Source organism: Ascaphus truei, chromosome 14 (genome assembly GCF_040206685.1).
Source record: "Ascaphus truei isolate aAscTru1 chromosome 14, aAscTru1.hap1, whole genome shotgun sequence".
Lineage (NCBI taxonomy): Eukaryota > Metazoa > Chordata > Amphibia > Anura > Ascaphidae > Ascaphus > Ascaphus truei.
Window position 1 is genome coordinate 36,801,159 of NC_134496.1, and position 18,388 is coordinate 36,819,546.

The following is an 18,388-nucleotide window of genomic DNA, read 5'->3' on the forward strand; positions in this document are numbered from 1 at the left end:
GACTGCCATTGATCTCTGGACCCAGTACTCCGCCTTTCCCCGCTGACCAAATGCCGTTCACACCTCTGGGCATCCTCTGTCTGCTTTGAACTCCAATGTCCTGTTTGATAAAAAAATGAAAATGTGCGGTGCTTCTAAGAAAAACCTTCATGAATTTGAATATTAATTTCAATTACACAGACTATTCCTGAGATGATGACCCCTTTTGATGGATTGAATGGGAAAATCACTCCTCCATACACTCTGACTAGTGGGCTACGGCCCCCACAAACACTGCAGTAAGGGGCCACACTTGTAATTGAAAAAGTGTCCCAGCATATATGTCAGATAGGAGTTATGTAAAAATTTGCACAGTTCATAAAGAAATAACTCACTTTTTGGAGTGGATGTGATCCCATGAACTTCTTCTGCCAGATAGGGGTGTTTTTCTTTAGGGATAAACGTGGAGAACAGAGAAAAAACAGGCACCGTTGCTCAGGAAAAGCAAAAACACTTTTTTAAGGGTCAAACCTCTCCTTGGCTTATTTACTTTTTTTGCTTTTCCTGAGCAACGGTGCCTGTTTTTTTTCTCTGTTCTCCACAATGTCCTGTTTGGACATCGGTTCCGAATGTATAACACACTGAAATATATTTGAATAAGCACTGAGTCTCGGGGAACCCCTTCAGCTATGTGGGACTTTATGTGAAGGTCTTGGGGGTACATGGGACAGAAAAGGAAAAATGTTGTCGTTTTATTTCTACCTGCCTTCCCCACACACTTTCCCTCTGACTCAGTTTTGACTGTCCGAGTCCACCCCGCAAACCTTATATACGGCTCGGCACCCACAAACCATATACTGGTTGTGGGTCACCTTGGCCCTAGTTGCGGTACCCCCCTTAACCTAGGAATTCCCTCAGCTACAGGAATACATATTTTTCCCTGTGCATCATTCTCCTTTCTGAGCTGTGCTGAAGCAGGGGGCTCTACTAGTGGTGAGTCACGCTTACGTTTTCAAGGGGAAGTATTGCTGGGACAATGTGCCTACATGTATCTGAGAATCAGGCTGGATTCCCGGGTACATTTGTTGGGGAACCGGTAACTCTGAACCCCAACCTTCAACGCACATTCTATCAATGGTTCCTCCGCAAAACCCCCCTTGAAACTCACCCACTAGCAACCCCTGCTTGATTGCATGCCTGGAAAGGGAAAGACACAACAAATGGGTTTTTATTACATTTTGCAAATACAGTTCAAGGCAAGAATACAATGTTACTGGGCCCAAGAGCTGACTCTCCTGGAACCTTAAACACGGAGCAGGGGTAACCAAAATGAGCTTGACCTTTATTGTATAGCCTGGTTACCCCCTCCCATCACATGGATGCACTAGGAAAGTATTGGTGTGCTCTTCAGAAAGTGAATAGCAAGCGAGAGAGTTTTTAGTGTAACTTAATTGAACTTTTTTTGTTTGTATTGGTACCGCATATGTACAAAGAGATCCCATGGAACTGACCACATTACTCAGCTCTAGGGACCACCTGGTTCCTGAGATACTTACAGGGAAGTTAACAGTTTTTTTTTTTAATCTCCCGCCAGGGGAAACAAAATGGCTACCAAATCGTTTGGGGCCAACAGGAAGCCGCAACACCATTGGTTGCGGCTTCCAATAAGATGGTCATTTGAATCCGCTTTAAAAACCAGGAAGTAATGCTGGTAACTTCACTAATAAGTATCTTAGGGGTCTCCGTAGCTGAAAAATGGCGCGTTCAGCTTTGGAGAGGGTAATAATGGCGGACCGCTGCTTTAAGCATTCTTCACAGATGAAGAACGGTGCTATAGCTGAGGTACTAATTCTTTTTCTATATTGCCACAGTTTAATTGGTGTAGTATTGGACATTTTGCAGCGTTCTAATAACTCTATTGATCTTAGATACATCTGTATTATTTCTCGGTAGGAATACCTTTTTGTTGAAACAACACGCAATGTATTAGACATGGGGTGTGACACAAGCTTTCGAGATCCCTCCGGTTGCTTCTTGTGGTGTAATATGAGAAAAGTTGTCTTTGCAATTTGTTTCTGGTCTTGATCAGAAACAGCCTGGGAGGTTGGTACTTGGTGGAGAAATTGCATGGGGGAACAGACAAGTCTTTAACTGAAATAACAGGCTAAAAGCTGGGAAATTCCGGGCATTATTCAAATCCTTGCTCTCTGATTGGTTAAAATTCCAGGTATTATCCATTCAGTAATAAGCCGGAATTTTTGGCACCTTGCCAAGTTTTTTTTATTTGTAGCCAATCAGCTTTTCTTTTGTCAGAACAGCTCTCAGACAGGGAAGGGGATTGGTCAGGAGGCAGGAACAGCTCTCAGACAGGGCAGGGGATTGGTCAGGAGGCAGCAGCCAGGCATTGACTCCTTCCCCTCCCTCTGCAGGACACAGTGAGGAGGGAGAGTATTTGTAGCTGCAAAGTAAGTATCTGTCTGCTGAGTGTGTGTGGTGTGTGTAGAGCTGCAGTGTCTGCAGTGTGTATGGTGTGGTGTGTAGAGCTGCAGTGTGTATCTGCAGAGTTTGTGTGGTGTGTGTGTGTGTATCTGCAGAGTTTGTGTGTAGCATCAGTTTGTGTAGAGCTGGTGTGTGTGTGTGTGTGTGTACAGAGGGGGCTGCAGTGTGTGTGGATATAGATAGCTGCAGTGTAAGTGTAAGGTTCGTAAACTTATAATTAACCTGTGCTAAAGCAGAGATATCCTGAAAACCTGACCTGTTGGTGGCCCTTGTGGATTGGACTTGGCCACCCCTGGCTTAGGGTCTTATACTGAAATGAGGAAACAAGGTTGCAGAAACGTTAAATCTGTAATAAAGCATTATTATTTTTTTGGTACATTTTTGTTTTTAAATATGTATTTATATTGTGTATTTTTTTTAACTACTGGATAATTCAATATAGAAATCATCAAGTCAATTATGATTAACAGGCAAAGTAAAGGCAGCTTTTGTACAAATATTTTTGGGAGGTGAGTGGGACAGTAATAGAAGTTGTTTGTATTGTTTCGAACGTGCAGGTCTGAACATAAATAAGGGTTAATAAATAACTGTTCTTACAGTAGAATATGTGCTTTTTGGCAGATAGCCAGTGTACAGACATGGAGTATGTTGCTATCATGTACAAGAGAACGTAACAACTGTCCAGTGTAACTATATATCACATATATAGTGCACTACACATTGTTGATGCTGTATTTCTAAAGGTAAAGCTAATTATGTCTTATTATGATTTTTTTGGGGGTGGGGGAGGGGAGTTATTTTCAATACAGTTCATCTCCAACAAAACAGTCTGTAGTGAATATTACTGGCTCCCTTAATATGTTGTTGATTAATCTGAAATCCTTATGATTAAGTCAATGCCAAATCATAAGACATCTGGACACACTTGAGGTACTGGCAACTCATCACTCGTACAGAACAAACACCCAGAGAGTCTATATGTTAGGCTGTTTTCCCCCTCGTGCTTAATCTAATCTCCACATTTGATTTATCCTGTGAATAAAATGTGTATACTTGATATATGGCATTGTTTTGATAGGAACAAATTAATGTTGTTGCTCAGTGTGTGTGTGGTGATCATTTGTCAAAATCTTCTTACTGCAAAACCGGTCCATTTCTGCACGAAAAATACTATTATTGTCCTGTCATTTATATTGTATAATTGGCCCATTTCATGAAGCCTCTATGCATGTTAAATAAGCGTACTGTCGCGGCCCCTTTAATCCCCCAGGTTGACCGTAAAAATGCGGCATGTTTTCAATTTGAGCCGGGGTCCTCCGCGCGTCGGCCGCATCTCCAGACAAGCGCTAATGGCGCTTATCATTAAAAGCGCCCGCGGTGCTGAAAAACAGCGAAAAACGCCGCATCTGCACGCGTTTTTAAAAAGCCCGCGGTGGCGGCCGCAGGAGGTGAAAGGCGGCCGCCACTGTAGCTTGTATGTGACATCTTTTTAACACATACCTCAATGGGGTCTACATTATGTATGAAGGTTTCCGCGCTGAAACATTTAGCATAATTCTCGCCATATATACTGTTGTAGGATGTGGCGACTGATACATACTGCTGTGCTATAATATTTAAGTCCACGCATTGCAGTAACTATTGCACTCACCCGATCAATCTCCTGGTCCTTTCAATGGAAACATCTTCAATGCTGCTGGTAAGGAGAGAGACAGTGGCCTGCCGTCCTAAATCACATAAATAAATCTACGGCTCTCCTACACACACTGTGCTATAATAGTGAAAAAAAACGCCATCTTTAAGGTGGAAGGAAAGGAGATTTAACCAGCAACAAAGGAAAGGGTTATTTACAGCAAGGGCAGTTAAAATGTGGAATTCATTACCTGTGGAGACTGTGATGGCAGATACAATAGATATGTTCAAAAAAAGTTGGACTTTTTTTTTATTTTTTAGAAAGGCATGGTATTCAGCAGGCCTGCACAACTGCAGTCCGTGGGGGCCGCAAACAGGCCAGGTTTTCAGGATATCTCTACTTCAGCACGGATGGCTTAGTATGACTGAGCCACTTATTGAGCCACCTGTGCTGAAGTAGGGATATCCTAAAAACCTAGCCTGTTTGCGGCCCTCGAGGAATGGAGTTGTGCAGGCCAGGTATACAGGGATATACCAAATAAGTAAACATAGGAAGGACGTTGATCCAGGGAAAAATCTGATTAACATTGGAGCATTGGATGATGTTTCACTGGGGTTTCTTTGTTTGCATTCCCCCCCCCCAACCTCATCTATGTAATTACTGTATGTAACACAGAGAACCTTAGCCAACAGTATTGCGAGCTACAAAATGTCTTCATACCTGTGCCAACATGCTTATATAACACCGCCCTAAACTCCTTCCTCTTGTTCCATAAATCCCCAATACCCTCGGCGACCAAGGCAGGTTCACAAAAAAATGGCGCACATAAGAATAAGTACTGTATATTAAATAAATGCTGCACACCTAAAAAAAAAGTATAATAAAAGATGATACGATTACTGGTGATCCTGTGTTTGAATGATAGCCTGTAATCAATCCAATGTAAGTAGTAGTTGAAGGAACATAGGGCACAAACGGATTTGGAATAACTAACTCATTTATTGAGCCAAACACAACGTTACGACCTTATTGGTCTTCATCAAGTGACATAATGGCATCATGCCACTACAGTATGTCACTTAATAAAGACCAATAAGGTCGAAACGTTGTGTTTGGCACATAAGAATAAGACAGACTGTCAGTCGCAGGTATATTGCAGTGCTTTGTCTGATAAAGTAATTACAAAGCGCTAATATTTAAGGAATGTTACATTGACCCCCCTGTTCACACTGAGGGCTCTATGTATCACAGCTAAAAGTTGGGTCCAAAGTCATTATTTTGTCATAATCCATGCTGAGAAATACCTGCAGCAGGCAGCGTCTATGTAATTAGGTTTATTTCGCTATTTCTGGGTATGTCCCGCGTTGGTCTGCAATGAGCCAAGGTATTTATGGAGCAAGTGGGAGGAGTTAGGGCGGAGTCACATTTGCATGAACTATTTCCATTGTAAAGAAGTTGTAGACAGGCTAACTATCGAAAGTGTATTTCGCCCTTATTCCAGGTTGTGGTCAGGTTTTAAGGGTATCCATGTTTCAGTACAGGTGGCTCAGTCTGAGACTGATAATTAACGTGTGCCTCAGTCTGAGACTGAGCCACTGATTGTATGTATGTATGTATGTATGTATGTCTTTATTTATATAGCACCATTAATGTACATAGCGCTTCACAGTAGTAATACACGTGAAAATCATATAAATAACAAATAATACAAATAACAGAGCATGGGAATAAGTGCTTCAGACATGAAAATGAACATTTAGGAAGAGGAGTCCCTGCTCCGAAGAGCTTACAGTCTAATTGGGAGGTAGAAAGAACGTACAGAGGCAGTGGAAGGGCATTCTGGTAAGTGCGTCTGCAACGGGCCAAGCTTTATGTATCGTGTATAGTATTAGCTACAGAGCTACTCATATGCTTGTGTTTTTAGGTGGGGAATTTCAAGCAATATCCTATATGTGTGTTTTTTTTTTTTTAAATAAATCAGTTCTGTACTATGAGAAAATACTTGTAACATTTAAAAAAAAACAAAAAAACTTTTAAGGAGGTTTCTAATGTAGGAAGCATTTCCAAAGTGACAGCCCCCTTCCCCTTCTAATATGCTCTGGCTCTTGAGCCCCGCCCTCTCTCTAGCAGTGCACCAATTGTATCTAGTAACTGCCCAGTCACATAATATTGCTGGACTACATTGCCCACAATACTGTGCAAGAACTGAATTAAATAACCTGAGCAAGCGATCGATTACAGGGGAACGGATCGATCTGCAGCTTAGCTAATCACTTGTCAGTGTGCAGATTGGTCAGGTTGGTTGTGATACTTGCCATGGTCAAGGAGTGGAGATATTGGATAGTCGTTGGTGCGGTGCCTGGGTCCCGGGGTATAGAGAGTAGAATAGTTGAGTCCGTAGCCGTGGTCCAGGGGTCAGAAGTCAGGAGTCCGGATACCAGCAGAGGTCAAACAACAAGGATCAAACAAGACAGGGCAGCAGGAAGCTTGAGGTAAGCACAAGTCACAAGAGATCATGCTCAGCCAGTTTGCAGGGAGGCTGGCTGAGCATTTAAAGGACAGTTAGCCAATGGTGAGGCAGCACACAGGTGCACGCGTAGCTGATAGCAGGACAGCCCACAGCTGCCGGGTAATGCAATCAAAGGTATGAAGTGTACCGATAGGCAGTGGCAGAGTCAGTAGCAGCTGTGGGATAATGGATGCAGTTAACCCCTTGTTTGCCTGTGTCCGTCCGACGTCTGCGCATAGTGTGCGCACTGTGCACTGCCTATGTCATCACGGGGGCGGAGCCTGGAGACGGACTCTGCAGTGCCTCTGGTCCTAAAAGGGCGACGCGTGTGCGCAGGTTGCGGCTGCCGCCTGTCACCCGTGAGATCGCGTGATGTGTGACAGGCGGGGCTTCACGGCGATCCTCACAGAAATACCCTTTTGATATTTATCCTTTCTACAACTTCTTTACAATGGAAATAGTACATTGTGCAGTAATCGGATTTAGCATGTACAGTATGCACTATAATTGTAAATACCATACTCAAAGTCTGATTAGCGTTTCTTTCACTGTTTCTACAGTAGCTATAGCAACATTAGGTGCTAACTTGTTGAAAGCAAGTCATGCCAAATATGTTCTTTTGTTTGCCTCTAATTAAATATTCCATATTTTGTATTACTTACCAAGTTAAGGAGTGGCTGTTGTACTAGCTCTGTACATTTATATTTCATTTCGTAGGTGAACCGTTACTGCTTTTCATTGTCACACCTCCCCAGCATATGCATTGATAGTAGTGTTGTACTGGGTCCTACATTTTCCGAAAATTGGGTAACAGGTACCCGGGCAAAATGAACCATTGTGCCCGGCCAGGTACCCGGTTGCCTGGACGGCACGTACCTGCAGGGTAAGGAAGATTGCTGTGGAGGGTGAGGAGGACCACAACGACATCTGGGAGCAGCAGCAGCAGACGTCCTGGTGGCGGTAGCAGCAGCAGAAATCCGTGTTCAGCCGGCAGGAGCAGCAGGAATACAGCACACAGCTGATGCCGGTGGGAGCGGGGGACCCATGTGACCGGAGCAGGAGCGTTTCTATGGGACAGCCGTGGCGGAGCCGGCTGTCCAATAGGAACGCTCCTGCTCCGGTCACATGGTTCACCGTCACCCACAGGCACCAGCTGTTTGCTCTGTTCCTGCTGCTCCCTTCGGCTGAACAAGGACTTTGGCTGCTGCCACCGCCACCAGGACGTCTGCTTCTGCTGCTCGCCGCTGTCCTCCTCACCGGTCTTCTTCACCTTCCGTCGCCGGCTGCAGGTGAGTGTTGAAGTATTTTCAGCTACTCTCATATTACCCAGCTACCCGGTGCCGGTTCCGACCCGGTACCGGTCCCAGCACGCTGCTGCCGGGTCCAGGTAGCTGAAAAAGCACCGGGTACCTGGTACATCACTAATTGATAGCATTCAAATGTGTTTTTTTTATTTTTATTTTTTTTAATTTTTTGTTTCTACCACAGTAAAATTTGACAAGATTGTTATGGATGCATCATAAATGTACATAAATGCTTTGCTTTAGCAGAAAGCTCCTAACTGCTGAATTATGACAGACATACAGGCACTGAGCCACGTGTTTATTTTCTACCTGTATATTGCTTCCTTTTAAAATTTCTGAAAACAAGGCCACAGTGACATGTTCCAGTCCTCCGTCTGGACGACATGATTAGAATTGAAATAACCCAATTGTGAAAAATGTTTTGAAGACAAGAATTTCCTCATGTGCATGAATAAAATGCAGCTGATTGTATTAGATGGTTTAGCCAGGACTAATTGCTGAGCTTTGCTAAATAGTCCTTAAATAATTTAGAAGAGAGCCATGAAACAACGGAAGAAAAACCATTGCTCTTCGAGTGCAAGCTGGCCGGCAGTTTGGAGCATAAATCCTTATAAAACCCTTTTGGATTTAAAGGTGTCGCCATGTATATGAAATAGAATTTAGAGGAAAATAACCTGAATGACTGTAGACATTTGTATAAAATCGGGACCACTGAAAACACTGCTTGTTTTGTTGGCCATTGCATGATTTAATCATTGCATCATTGCATCCAAGCCCTTTCAAATTCTGCTATGAGAAAAGCAATTAAAAATATGGTGTGCATAAATTATTGTTACACATTCTGACTCGCGGCGAGACGTGCAATCGCAGGGGCCTGGAAAAAGACCCAACCCCCCTCCAGGAGAGAGATTATCTCGAGAGTAAATGAGGTGCAATCTATGGAAAGACGAACAGTTTATGTAAGACACAACTCAAGAAAATTTCAAAAAGTGTGGGAGCCCTGGTACTCTAGGGGGAGTAATGTGAATTTTTGAGTTACTATGGACCTAAGGCTGCATTTTCTCTCAGAGTGTTGGTTACTCTGTGTAATGTGTGGAGCTGTGGTTGTCTAGCGTCATTATATATATATATATATTTTATATATACCTGGGTTAAATTGGTAGTACCTTTCCCCCTTCACTCCCCCCCCCCCCCTTTTTTTTCTATTTCTGTATCCTTTTCCCTACGTTTTGCTAAAAACTCAAATAAAAAATAAGTTACATAAAACAAAATATGGTGTGCAGTTAAACAACAGGACAGCCAAGAGCATTCTTTCAAGAGAAGAGTACTAAGGCTGCGCTTATAGTGCCGGCGACAGCGACGGGACGTCGCGGCAAAACAAATGCATTGCCGCCGTCACGTGCGCTTATAGTAAGTGCGACGGATTGGTCGCGATCGCTGGAAGTCATCTCTATTTGATTTTCCAGCGACCGTCGCGTTGCCGTCGCCGGCGCTTTAAGCGTTGTCTTACTTGTCATCATTTTGGTGTAAGTTTTTTTTATTTTTTATTGTCTGTAGTATTGGTTTTTAAATGAAACTGTACCTGATTGAAAGTACTGTATTGGCCCGAATATAGTGTGACCTCGCACATAATACGACCCCTACAGTTGTTAAGGTGTTCTACAGGAGAAATAGATAGACCTGCTCCTTGCCTAGGGGTATGTTTTTTAATATTTTTCTGGGGTAATTCTATCACTAAAACAGTGATAAAATTGCCCCAGAAATATGTAAAAATGCTCTTTTTTCCCCTCTCTGGTACTCAATGTGCAATTGGGATCAGCCTGTGAAGTCCTGTGTTTCCTCTGTTGGGCCAAACAGCTGATGAGCAGGGGGGAGGGGGCGAGCCTGCAGTGAAGCGCCGGGACAAAATGGCCGCCTCACCTTACCTGTGGTCCCTCCGCTGTCAGCCTCCCACAGCGCTGGGGCCAGACTCCTATCAGGGGGTTCCCTGCTGCTGCGACTCTCACCTCATCAGGTCGGTGCCACCCGCTCTGTTCGGCGCCGTCTCGGGACGACCGGGAGCTCCCGGCGGCCGTCTTGGATTTTTCCCCCATAGGTAAATACAAGGCTGCGAATATGGTGCGAGTGCAGGTTTTGGCAGGCCTACTTAAGGCAAAAAAACTTGCACTATATTCGGGCCAATACGGTAATCCCGATTTGTATAATTATCAAGTGTAAGGGTTTTGTAGATATTTGTAGTTGCATATTGTAATAGTCTGCACAGCACCTGTAGTTTAATAACTTTAGTGATCTGCATACAACAGTATATGAACAGTGATCATTCATGTTAATTAAATAGGTATTAACAGTTTTAACTAGTGAAGTATTATCACATGCTATAATTCTTCAAATTTCTTGGGAAGATAATTACTTAACAATTAATTATGGCCTTTGCTTTATGCACAAAATAGATTAATATTGGATGTATCTCAGTATACCAATTAGTGTCAAGGACAAAAGGAATGTAGATTATAGTATGCTGAATGACGTTGATTTGGAAAGAGGCAGTTTCAACAAAAACTCTGGGAGACATTTGTCAAGACGCTAGAAATAACACAAACGCAACATACTGTACACAATGTCTATATTTACTGCATTCATTTGTGTAGCTACATTGGATTATTAGGATACAGATGCAGGTAGTTGTGTGGTTGAAATAGCATACATGAATTCGCACTATTTGCATTGGTAAAGAACCTTGGTTATTGCTGGGGTGATAACTGTTTAGCGGTCTGTAATGTCTCGTTTTCATAAAGCAGGCAGCTGATGCTACAAGGCGGGGGTCTCAAACTCAGTCCTCAAGGGCCACCAACAGGCCAGGGTTATCCCTGCTTCAGCTGAGCCACTGATTGAGCCACCTGTGCTGAAGCAGGGATATCCATAAAAGCTGGCCCTTGAAGACGGAATTTGAGACCCCTGCTGTAGGGGTTCAAAAAATGGAACCTGCTACTTTAAATTGTTCTACAAAAGGATTAGATCATTTTGGGGAATTTAAAGGAGAAATACAGTGTATGAAGATGATTTTGATCATCTCAAAATATATGTGCTGACATTGCTGTAAATGACAGTAGATACTCCGTAGAAAAAAAATGTGACCTGTTGTACTAAAATAAGATACATGCTTTGGGTTAGGAGTATACCTGGCATTACTGGAATGCATGTTCTTTTACTGTAATAATGTTGTACTCTTTTAATATTCTTTTTCATTTGAATCAATATATCTATATGGCATCACAATTACATTTCTAAACCTCTCTGAAAGCTATATCATAGTCAAAATATACCAATGGGGTTTCTTTAAGTATTTCAACTAACGCTAGTCAAAACGTGGGTTCTATAGAAGAAAAAAAAAAGTGAAATAATAAAATGGGTTTGTGTAATTAAGGCATTAGAGTGGTTACAGGGAATTATTTCACTTCTGCATGTAACAATGTGGTATTTCACAGTCTTGAGAGAATGTATGTCAAAGATCTCATTGATTTTTCCAAGTTCTAGTCCTATCACTTAGGCCAGTTCAGTATGCTGTCAAATGAATGTCACTAATATCGTCTCCGGTACGGGGAAGACGACGTCACAGCATATCGAATTGAAGCCTCGTGAACCAATGTCAGTCATCCATCTCTTTCCATTTCATTGTTGCATTGAAATACTCCTTTTTTTTGTGTTTCTTTTTTCATACAGTAATGACTAATCTTCCTGTTATTCAATGTTCTCAGTTTTTCCCTTAAGTTATTTTTTTCTTGTCAGGCTACATCAAAACTGCCAGCAACTTCCTGTGGAGTTTTCCTAAGTTTCCTTTTGTATTACTTTGACAATATTAATCAGGCATGTACATGTGTACACTTTGAGTTAACACGTACAGTCAAAAAAATATTTCACAGAGCTGTACAGTGTGGGAGGGAGGACAATAACATTCTGTAACACAAAGACTGAGCACAATCCGAGACAATATGAAGAAGGTCCCTGCCCTAAGAAGCTTGCAATCGAAAACGGTGGGGGAGTGTAGAGACGAGGAAGGTTGTGCGAGTGTGGGGTGGAGTTGCCCAGTATTGGTTTAGCTATCAACTTTTGGACTCCAAGTACAGTATGCAGCTAGGATGAATACTTTGTTGGGTAGGCCTCCTGGAAAAAGTGTGTTTTTAGGGTGTGTGTGGTGGGGACAGTCTGATTATGTGTGGTAAAGAATCCCAGAGTTGGGGTGCAGCAAGGGAGAAGTTTTGGAGGCGGCTTTGAGAGGAGGTAATGAGGGAGGTGGAGATACGTAGATCATGAGTTAATCGTAGATTCTGTGCCGGAGAGTAGTTAGAAATTAAGTAGGAGATATAGAGATGAGTGGTTATGTATAGCTTTGTAGGTGAGCACGGTGTCTTGATTGAGATACCTGCGCTGAAGCAGGGATATCTTTAAAACATGACCTGTTGGTGGCCCTTGAGGACTGGAGTTGGCTAGTCCTACAGCAGGGTGTGTGTAGCCAATGTAGTGATTTGCTTAGGGGGCAGCAGCATTTAGAATGAACCGGTATAAGAATCCTTTACACTGGATATTATTCATACAATGTACAGTCTAGTTGTACACAGGGCCCAAATCAATCAGAAAAAAAAAATCTTTGACTAATTTATAAAAACTCGTTAACAGAAAAAAGTGACGCTTGCATTTTAGACTTTATTTGCGAACACAAACATGTCGGGCGTAGTTCTAAAGAAGGTGCTTTGGCTAATTATCAAAATCCATTGTCACAATGCGGGCCATCTGCTGTGTTATTCTTTTACTCCTCAATGAGAAGCGGCAGCCTTGACATCACCTGTCCTAGTTAATACTAACTAGTTTTATGATTGGATGGAGGGCACCATATGGATCATGCAGCTGACAGGGGAAGCCTATTCCTTTTTTTTTTTACACTAGATCAGGGGTGGCCAACTCCAGTCCTCAAGAGCGACTCGAAGACTGAGCCACTGATTGAGCCACCTGTGCTGAAGCAGGGATAGCCTTAAAACCCGACCTCGTTAGTGGCCCTTGAGGACTGGAGTTGGCCACCCCTGCACCAAATAATGCTATGTTCTGCAGAACTACAAGGCTTGAAACAAGGCCACAATGCGTGGGCGTACGAAACAAAAGCTGCCTTCCACACACTGCGTCTCCTTGTTTTAAAAGGGGGGAGAAAAGGGCGGGTGTGAAAAAGAAAACACCAACTCTTATCTCGTCGATTGTATTAACGTTTACCGCACACCAATGTTTCAGATTTAACCTCTTCCGTGGCAAGGGCTTTGGCTGCTCACGGCGATGCTGGGCGTGTTGTAGCATTATCACCATTATGCGCTGGTGTTAACTACTTTCTGCATTGTTAGAGGGGAAAAGATGGACTGCTATGTAAATGGCGTCACTGCCAGAGAGACTGGCAATGCATTGCAATATGCTGCCGTTCATTCCAATGGTAATACAGGAGATAGAACGCACACATTGTCCTTTCATATTAAACGTAACGAGTCAATTCAAGCTGCCTTTAAAAAAAAAATGTGATAGGTTTGAATCATGGGATGGGGGGGAAGGGGTCTCCGGGACTGTTTCCCGAGATACTTACTGGGGGTTATGGTGGGGTTACCGGTATCTCAGCGGAGTTTAAAGCCCCCTCTTCACGCGGGCCAATAGGAAGCCACACCGGGTGACGTCACGGCTTCCTATTGGCCCGCAGGAAGCGGGAGCTTTGAAAAGCTGCCATACATGAACCACAGCTAGCCTAGCCGAGGTGGCTACGGAAGTAAGTATCGCTGGAACCAGGGGGGGGGGCCCGGAGCTGAAATTAATGTTAAAAAATAAATGTAAATAGGCTGCTTGGTTTGCCGTTTTAACTTGCACTGTTTTTATGAAGAAACCAACATGTGATTGGGTTAAACCCAAGCCTTTGTTTGCAATATTGGGTCTCTATGGATAGATATCATATTTTTGTAAAGATTTACCGAGATAATATTTGATCACTTCAAATAAATACAGTATACGTCTTTATACTTACAATACAATTCAAATTCTTTTGGGCTTTTTTTTAAACCCAATTGAGCTGCATCCTCTAAAACAGGATTCTAACATGTGCTGGCTTGAAGCAACAATTCCAATTAGCAAGTTACATTAAAGATGTTCTGAAACAGGGGGGGGGGGGCAACTCCAGTTCTCAAGGGCCACCAACAGCCCAGGTATTGGGGATATCCCTGCTTCAGCACAGGCGGCTGAAGCAGGGATATCTTGAAAACCTGACCTGTTGGTGGCCCTTGAGGACTGGAATGGGCCACCCTTCTTCTAAAATAACTTATTGAAGTAATATGTTCTGGGACGCTTTCCTGTTTCTTCCTTATTTAGGAAAGATGTTATTGCTTTTCTAATCCAGATATACACGTCATACTCTGAACATGCAGGGAACACGCAATGCAAGCTGCAAATACAACCGGACAATGCTAATGATACAAGACACGAGGACAGACTTCCTAAGTGCTTCTTAAAGCAGCAAAACATGACTTCTTATGTTTTTTTTTTAATTAAATTCATTGGTTCTGTAGTATTAAATAATAGTGACTTTAAAAAAAAAATAATTCAACTCTTAATTCCATTTTTAATGCGTTTTACTATACTGACCATCCTTTGATTTCTATAGCAGGCTTTCGCCCACCTCGCAAGTAGTGCAAGATCTTTGCATCAATTTCCTGTTTGTAACCATTTGTTGCCAATGTTTCCAGCAGTTTGAGTTGCAAACTGTAACAATAGATAATGTTAACTTAGTAATATCAGTATATTGTAGCTGCCGAGTTACACTGACTGAAGGATTGATTGAAACTGCAAGGCAGCCATTTCGTTAGGCACACAAGCAGGATGTTGACAGATTTATAACAGGATCACCAAACGATTGCCAGCTTCGTTAAGAATGTAGAATTATACATTGTGCTTTACATATAGAAGGAAGGAAAAGGGTGAAGCCTGTAATTGTTGCTTGAAAACATGTACTATTATGTTTTTCCTTTTTGAAATCAGTAAATATTATTTGACATGTTTTTTTTATTTTATAATCTTAAATACCTAACCACAAAATAAAATCAAAAACTGAAAGTACGAGTGGTTTATTTCTGAAGGGAGACAGTGGAACGTCTGAATGACACTGTTCTGCATTGCTTTTCACATTATGTAGCAGTCTGTTTAAACACAAACTTGGTCTATGTTTATTTATCTAAGGATATTTTCTCCCTAGGAAAACTCAAACTCTTGTTTCCAGAAAATACGTTCTCCCTGTTTTAGGCTTGTTATTTTATTGATGAAAGGTTGTAGCTGAAAAGCTGATTAACTACTGTACTTTCAAAGTTTCACCAAGGCTTTGACTTTGTACCTTTACACAGTGTAGTACAGTGCTTCTATTTGCATGAACAAACATACCATGAAAGCTTGGTGATATGGATTTATGAGGCAGCCGAGTCACAAATATTGTGTACAGCACTTGGTAGTGGTTTATGAAGTCGATATTGTATCATAAAGTCATCTATCATTTGGGTATTGTGCTGTTTTGTTTATAAAGCAGCAATCTGATATGTGTGTATGTGTGTATATATATATGTATATATGTATATATATGTATATGTATAATACCACGTTCTTGTATAGTGCTGCTAATTTTTACGTAGCACTTTACAGACATTTTGCAGACATTGTCCCTGGACAGTCCCTGCCCCGTGGAGCTTACAATCTATGTTTTTTTTTGGTGCCTGAGGCACAGGGAGATAAAGTGACTTGCCCAAGGTCACAAGGAGCCGACACCGGGAACTGAACCAGGTTTCCCTGCTTCAAACTCAGTGCCAGTCGATGTCTTTGCTCCTTCTCCCACTTCTTGTGAGATGCCCCTCAGAGGCCTTCCTATTGTTCCGTGCGCAATTTGCTACATATATGAGGAATGTTGCATTCAGCGCTTTGAAACATGTTTTTCCCATGAACCTTTATCACTCACTTGCTGTGTTCTTCCCTTAACAACTTGAGAAGGACACCCATCCAGGAATCTAATACAACATCATAGCATACCTACTGTATACCATGCATCTATTCCTTTAGTGCCCCTTGTATACCGTTCTGTTGAGGATGCTTTGTAAAGGAAGACAAGAACAATTATCATGAGGCATTTACTCTTTGGAACAAAAGAATATTCACTTTTGTAGCATACAATACATAAGATTGGGACCACATGTACTTACAATATAATCAGTCTAATTTGTAAACTCTCCTATTTTTGCCCATACAGTAGTTCTGCCATTACAGCAGGTGTTGCAAAGAGAGAAATTTTAAGCGGACGTCCCATCATCGGGCTACACATCCTCCTTTTCAGTTATAGAAGGAAGTAGCAAACCGTCAAGCTTTGGTCTCCGTCTTGTGAAAACACAGAGCAATACCATCACTTTGTTTTGCAGAAGTGCAATCCACAGATATAGTTTGTTGTATTCTTTGCTTTAGAGCTAGAACCATTTGGAGATGAATGGACCTGCACTACACCGCATCAGTTCATGTTGACTAATGATTATAATGTTTATTTTGTATGGTGCAATACTACTTGTATTATTTTTCTTGCAATCAACCCAATTTAATGGCAATGTAGATTTTGCTGGGATGAAATCAATCGTGATCCAATTTAGAAAAAAGCAACTAATAATTCCAGTAATTCCTCGATTATGATAGGATACTTCATAGGCAACTACTGTACTGCATATTTATTGCAATAGATAGTTAGTATACATCTAATGGTGCCTTTGCCTGGTATAACTGCTGTTACATTGTAATGCATTGCACGTTTTTTTGGGGTTACCTCTAAATATTAATAAAAAACATTGAAATTGACAATAAAACGTTTAGACTTTTCCTAATTGTTCAGTGTTTTGGCAGGCCCTTCATGTGTTAAATGAATAAACTCTACCACTATTTTCTTGAACGGAAAGAGAAGAGGAAGGAATTTGTAGTGAGACTGATTTATCGGACATAAGTTTCACATCTACTTCTCTAAACCATATATAGCAATTTCTGGCAAATTAACAGTAGATATGGGCGTACTTAGTTGGAGCCGCAAATGTTTCTATTTCTTTGCAAATCCGCAAACATTCGTACAAACATTTTGTTATAAAACGTCTGTGCAAAAACCATTTTGCAGAGAGGTTCTTCACTTAGAATTTCTTCTTCAATAGTCCTAAGTGCTATGTCTACCTTCCTATCTTCTCAAACACCTTTTATATGACAATGGGAGGGACACCTGTGCACAAAAGGAGCATCCTGGGAAATATGCAAATTTTAAACCATTTGCCTATCCAAATTAGCAGCTCCCTCCTCCAAACGCCATATTTCAGGTTCGTGGCAAACTTTTTATAAAGTTCGGCAGAGTGAACTCTGGTGATAACAGGCGGAATTACACGCCTGCGCATTTAAAAACAACAATAATCATTTTGCACCGAACGGAACTTTTTTGGACGAATTCACGAAACTTCGTCCAATGAGCAAAACGCAATTTTTGGCAGAAATGTGAACGTTGGCAAAAAGTTTGCCCATCTCTAATTAACACACAGGATTATATAGGGACAACATAACCCATGTCTTCTAGAAAAAGAAAGAACGCCAGCTACAACTTCTCATAGTCTTACCCCGCCAATATAGCACAGCGCACGCGTCTCTGTGCCCTAAATTGTTGGAGAATTTGGGTCATAATATGCAATCTGCTATCAATTTCCAAATTGGTTTCTAAACAATTAGGAAATCTCCACCTCTAGGGAGCAAAATGTTAATTCATTTAGTTGCTGGAAGTATATACTACGTCAGTGCATATTGGACAAAGATATTTAAAGCAGCGCTACATGCTGAATTGCGTTAATAACATATTATTTTATTATTGCAGGTTTGAAGCAGGGGGTCTCCGGAGCTGAACCGTGTTAATTTCAGTTTCGGGGACCCCCTGCTTCCAGAGATACTTACCTCTGTAGGGAGTGCCGGTATCTCTGCAGCCAGGGAATTGTGCGCCTAACAAAATGGTGGCTTGAAAGGTCATGAGGGCCAATAGGAAGCCGGGACGTCATCTGTTGCGGCTTCCTGTTGGCGAGCATGACCGGGACATTTAAACTGCACAGGGATGCCGGCAGTACTTACAGGGGGTAAGTATCTATGAAAGCAGGGAGTCCCGGGAGCTGAAATTAGCGCAGTTTAGCTCCGTAGACCTCCTGCTTCAAACCTGTAATAAAAAAAAATGTTTCAACGCAATGCAGCCTGCAGTGATGCTTTAATGTAATTATTTTAATTGTACTGCGTTCATCGTGGTTGATGAGGCCACTTGTTCTTGGTATGAGTGAGGCTTTTAATTAAAAAAACTCTTAGTTTCCTAGTGAAACTTGACAGCTGGGCCTCATATACATATTAAATACACGGGTCGGG

At 42.0% G+C, this 18,388-nt stretch overlaps 1 protein-coding gene and 1 long non-coding RNA gene across 33 annotated transcripts in view; one reads left to right on the top strand and one right to left on the bottom strand.

Annotated features, from left to right (window-relative positions):
* LOC142465970 (uncharacterized) overlaps nt 1-2,132 on the bottom strand; it is a 45,649-nt gene extending 43,517 nt beyond the window's left edge. The window contains exon 1 of the long non-coding RNA XR_012788021.1: nt 1,939-2,132. This is a non-coding gene — a long non-coding RNA (uncharacterized LOC142465970). The remainder of the gene's footprint in view (nt 1-1,938) is intronic.
* Nucleotides 1-18,388, top strand: part of MBNL1 (muscleblind like splicing regulator 1) — a 149,730-nt gene that overhangs the window by 62,799 nt on the left and 68,543 nt on the right. The window lies entirely within an intron of this gene.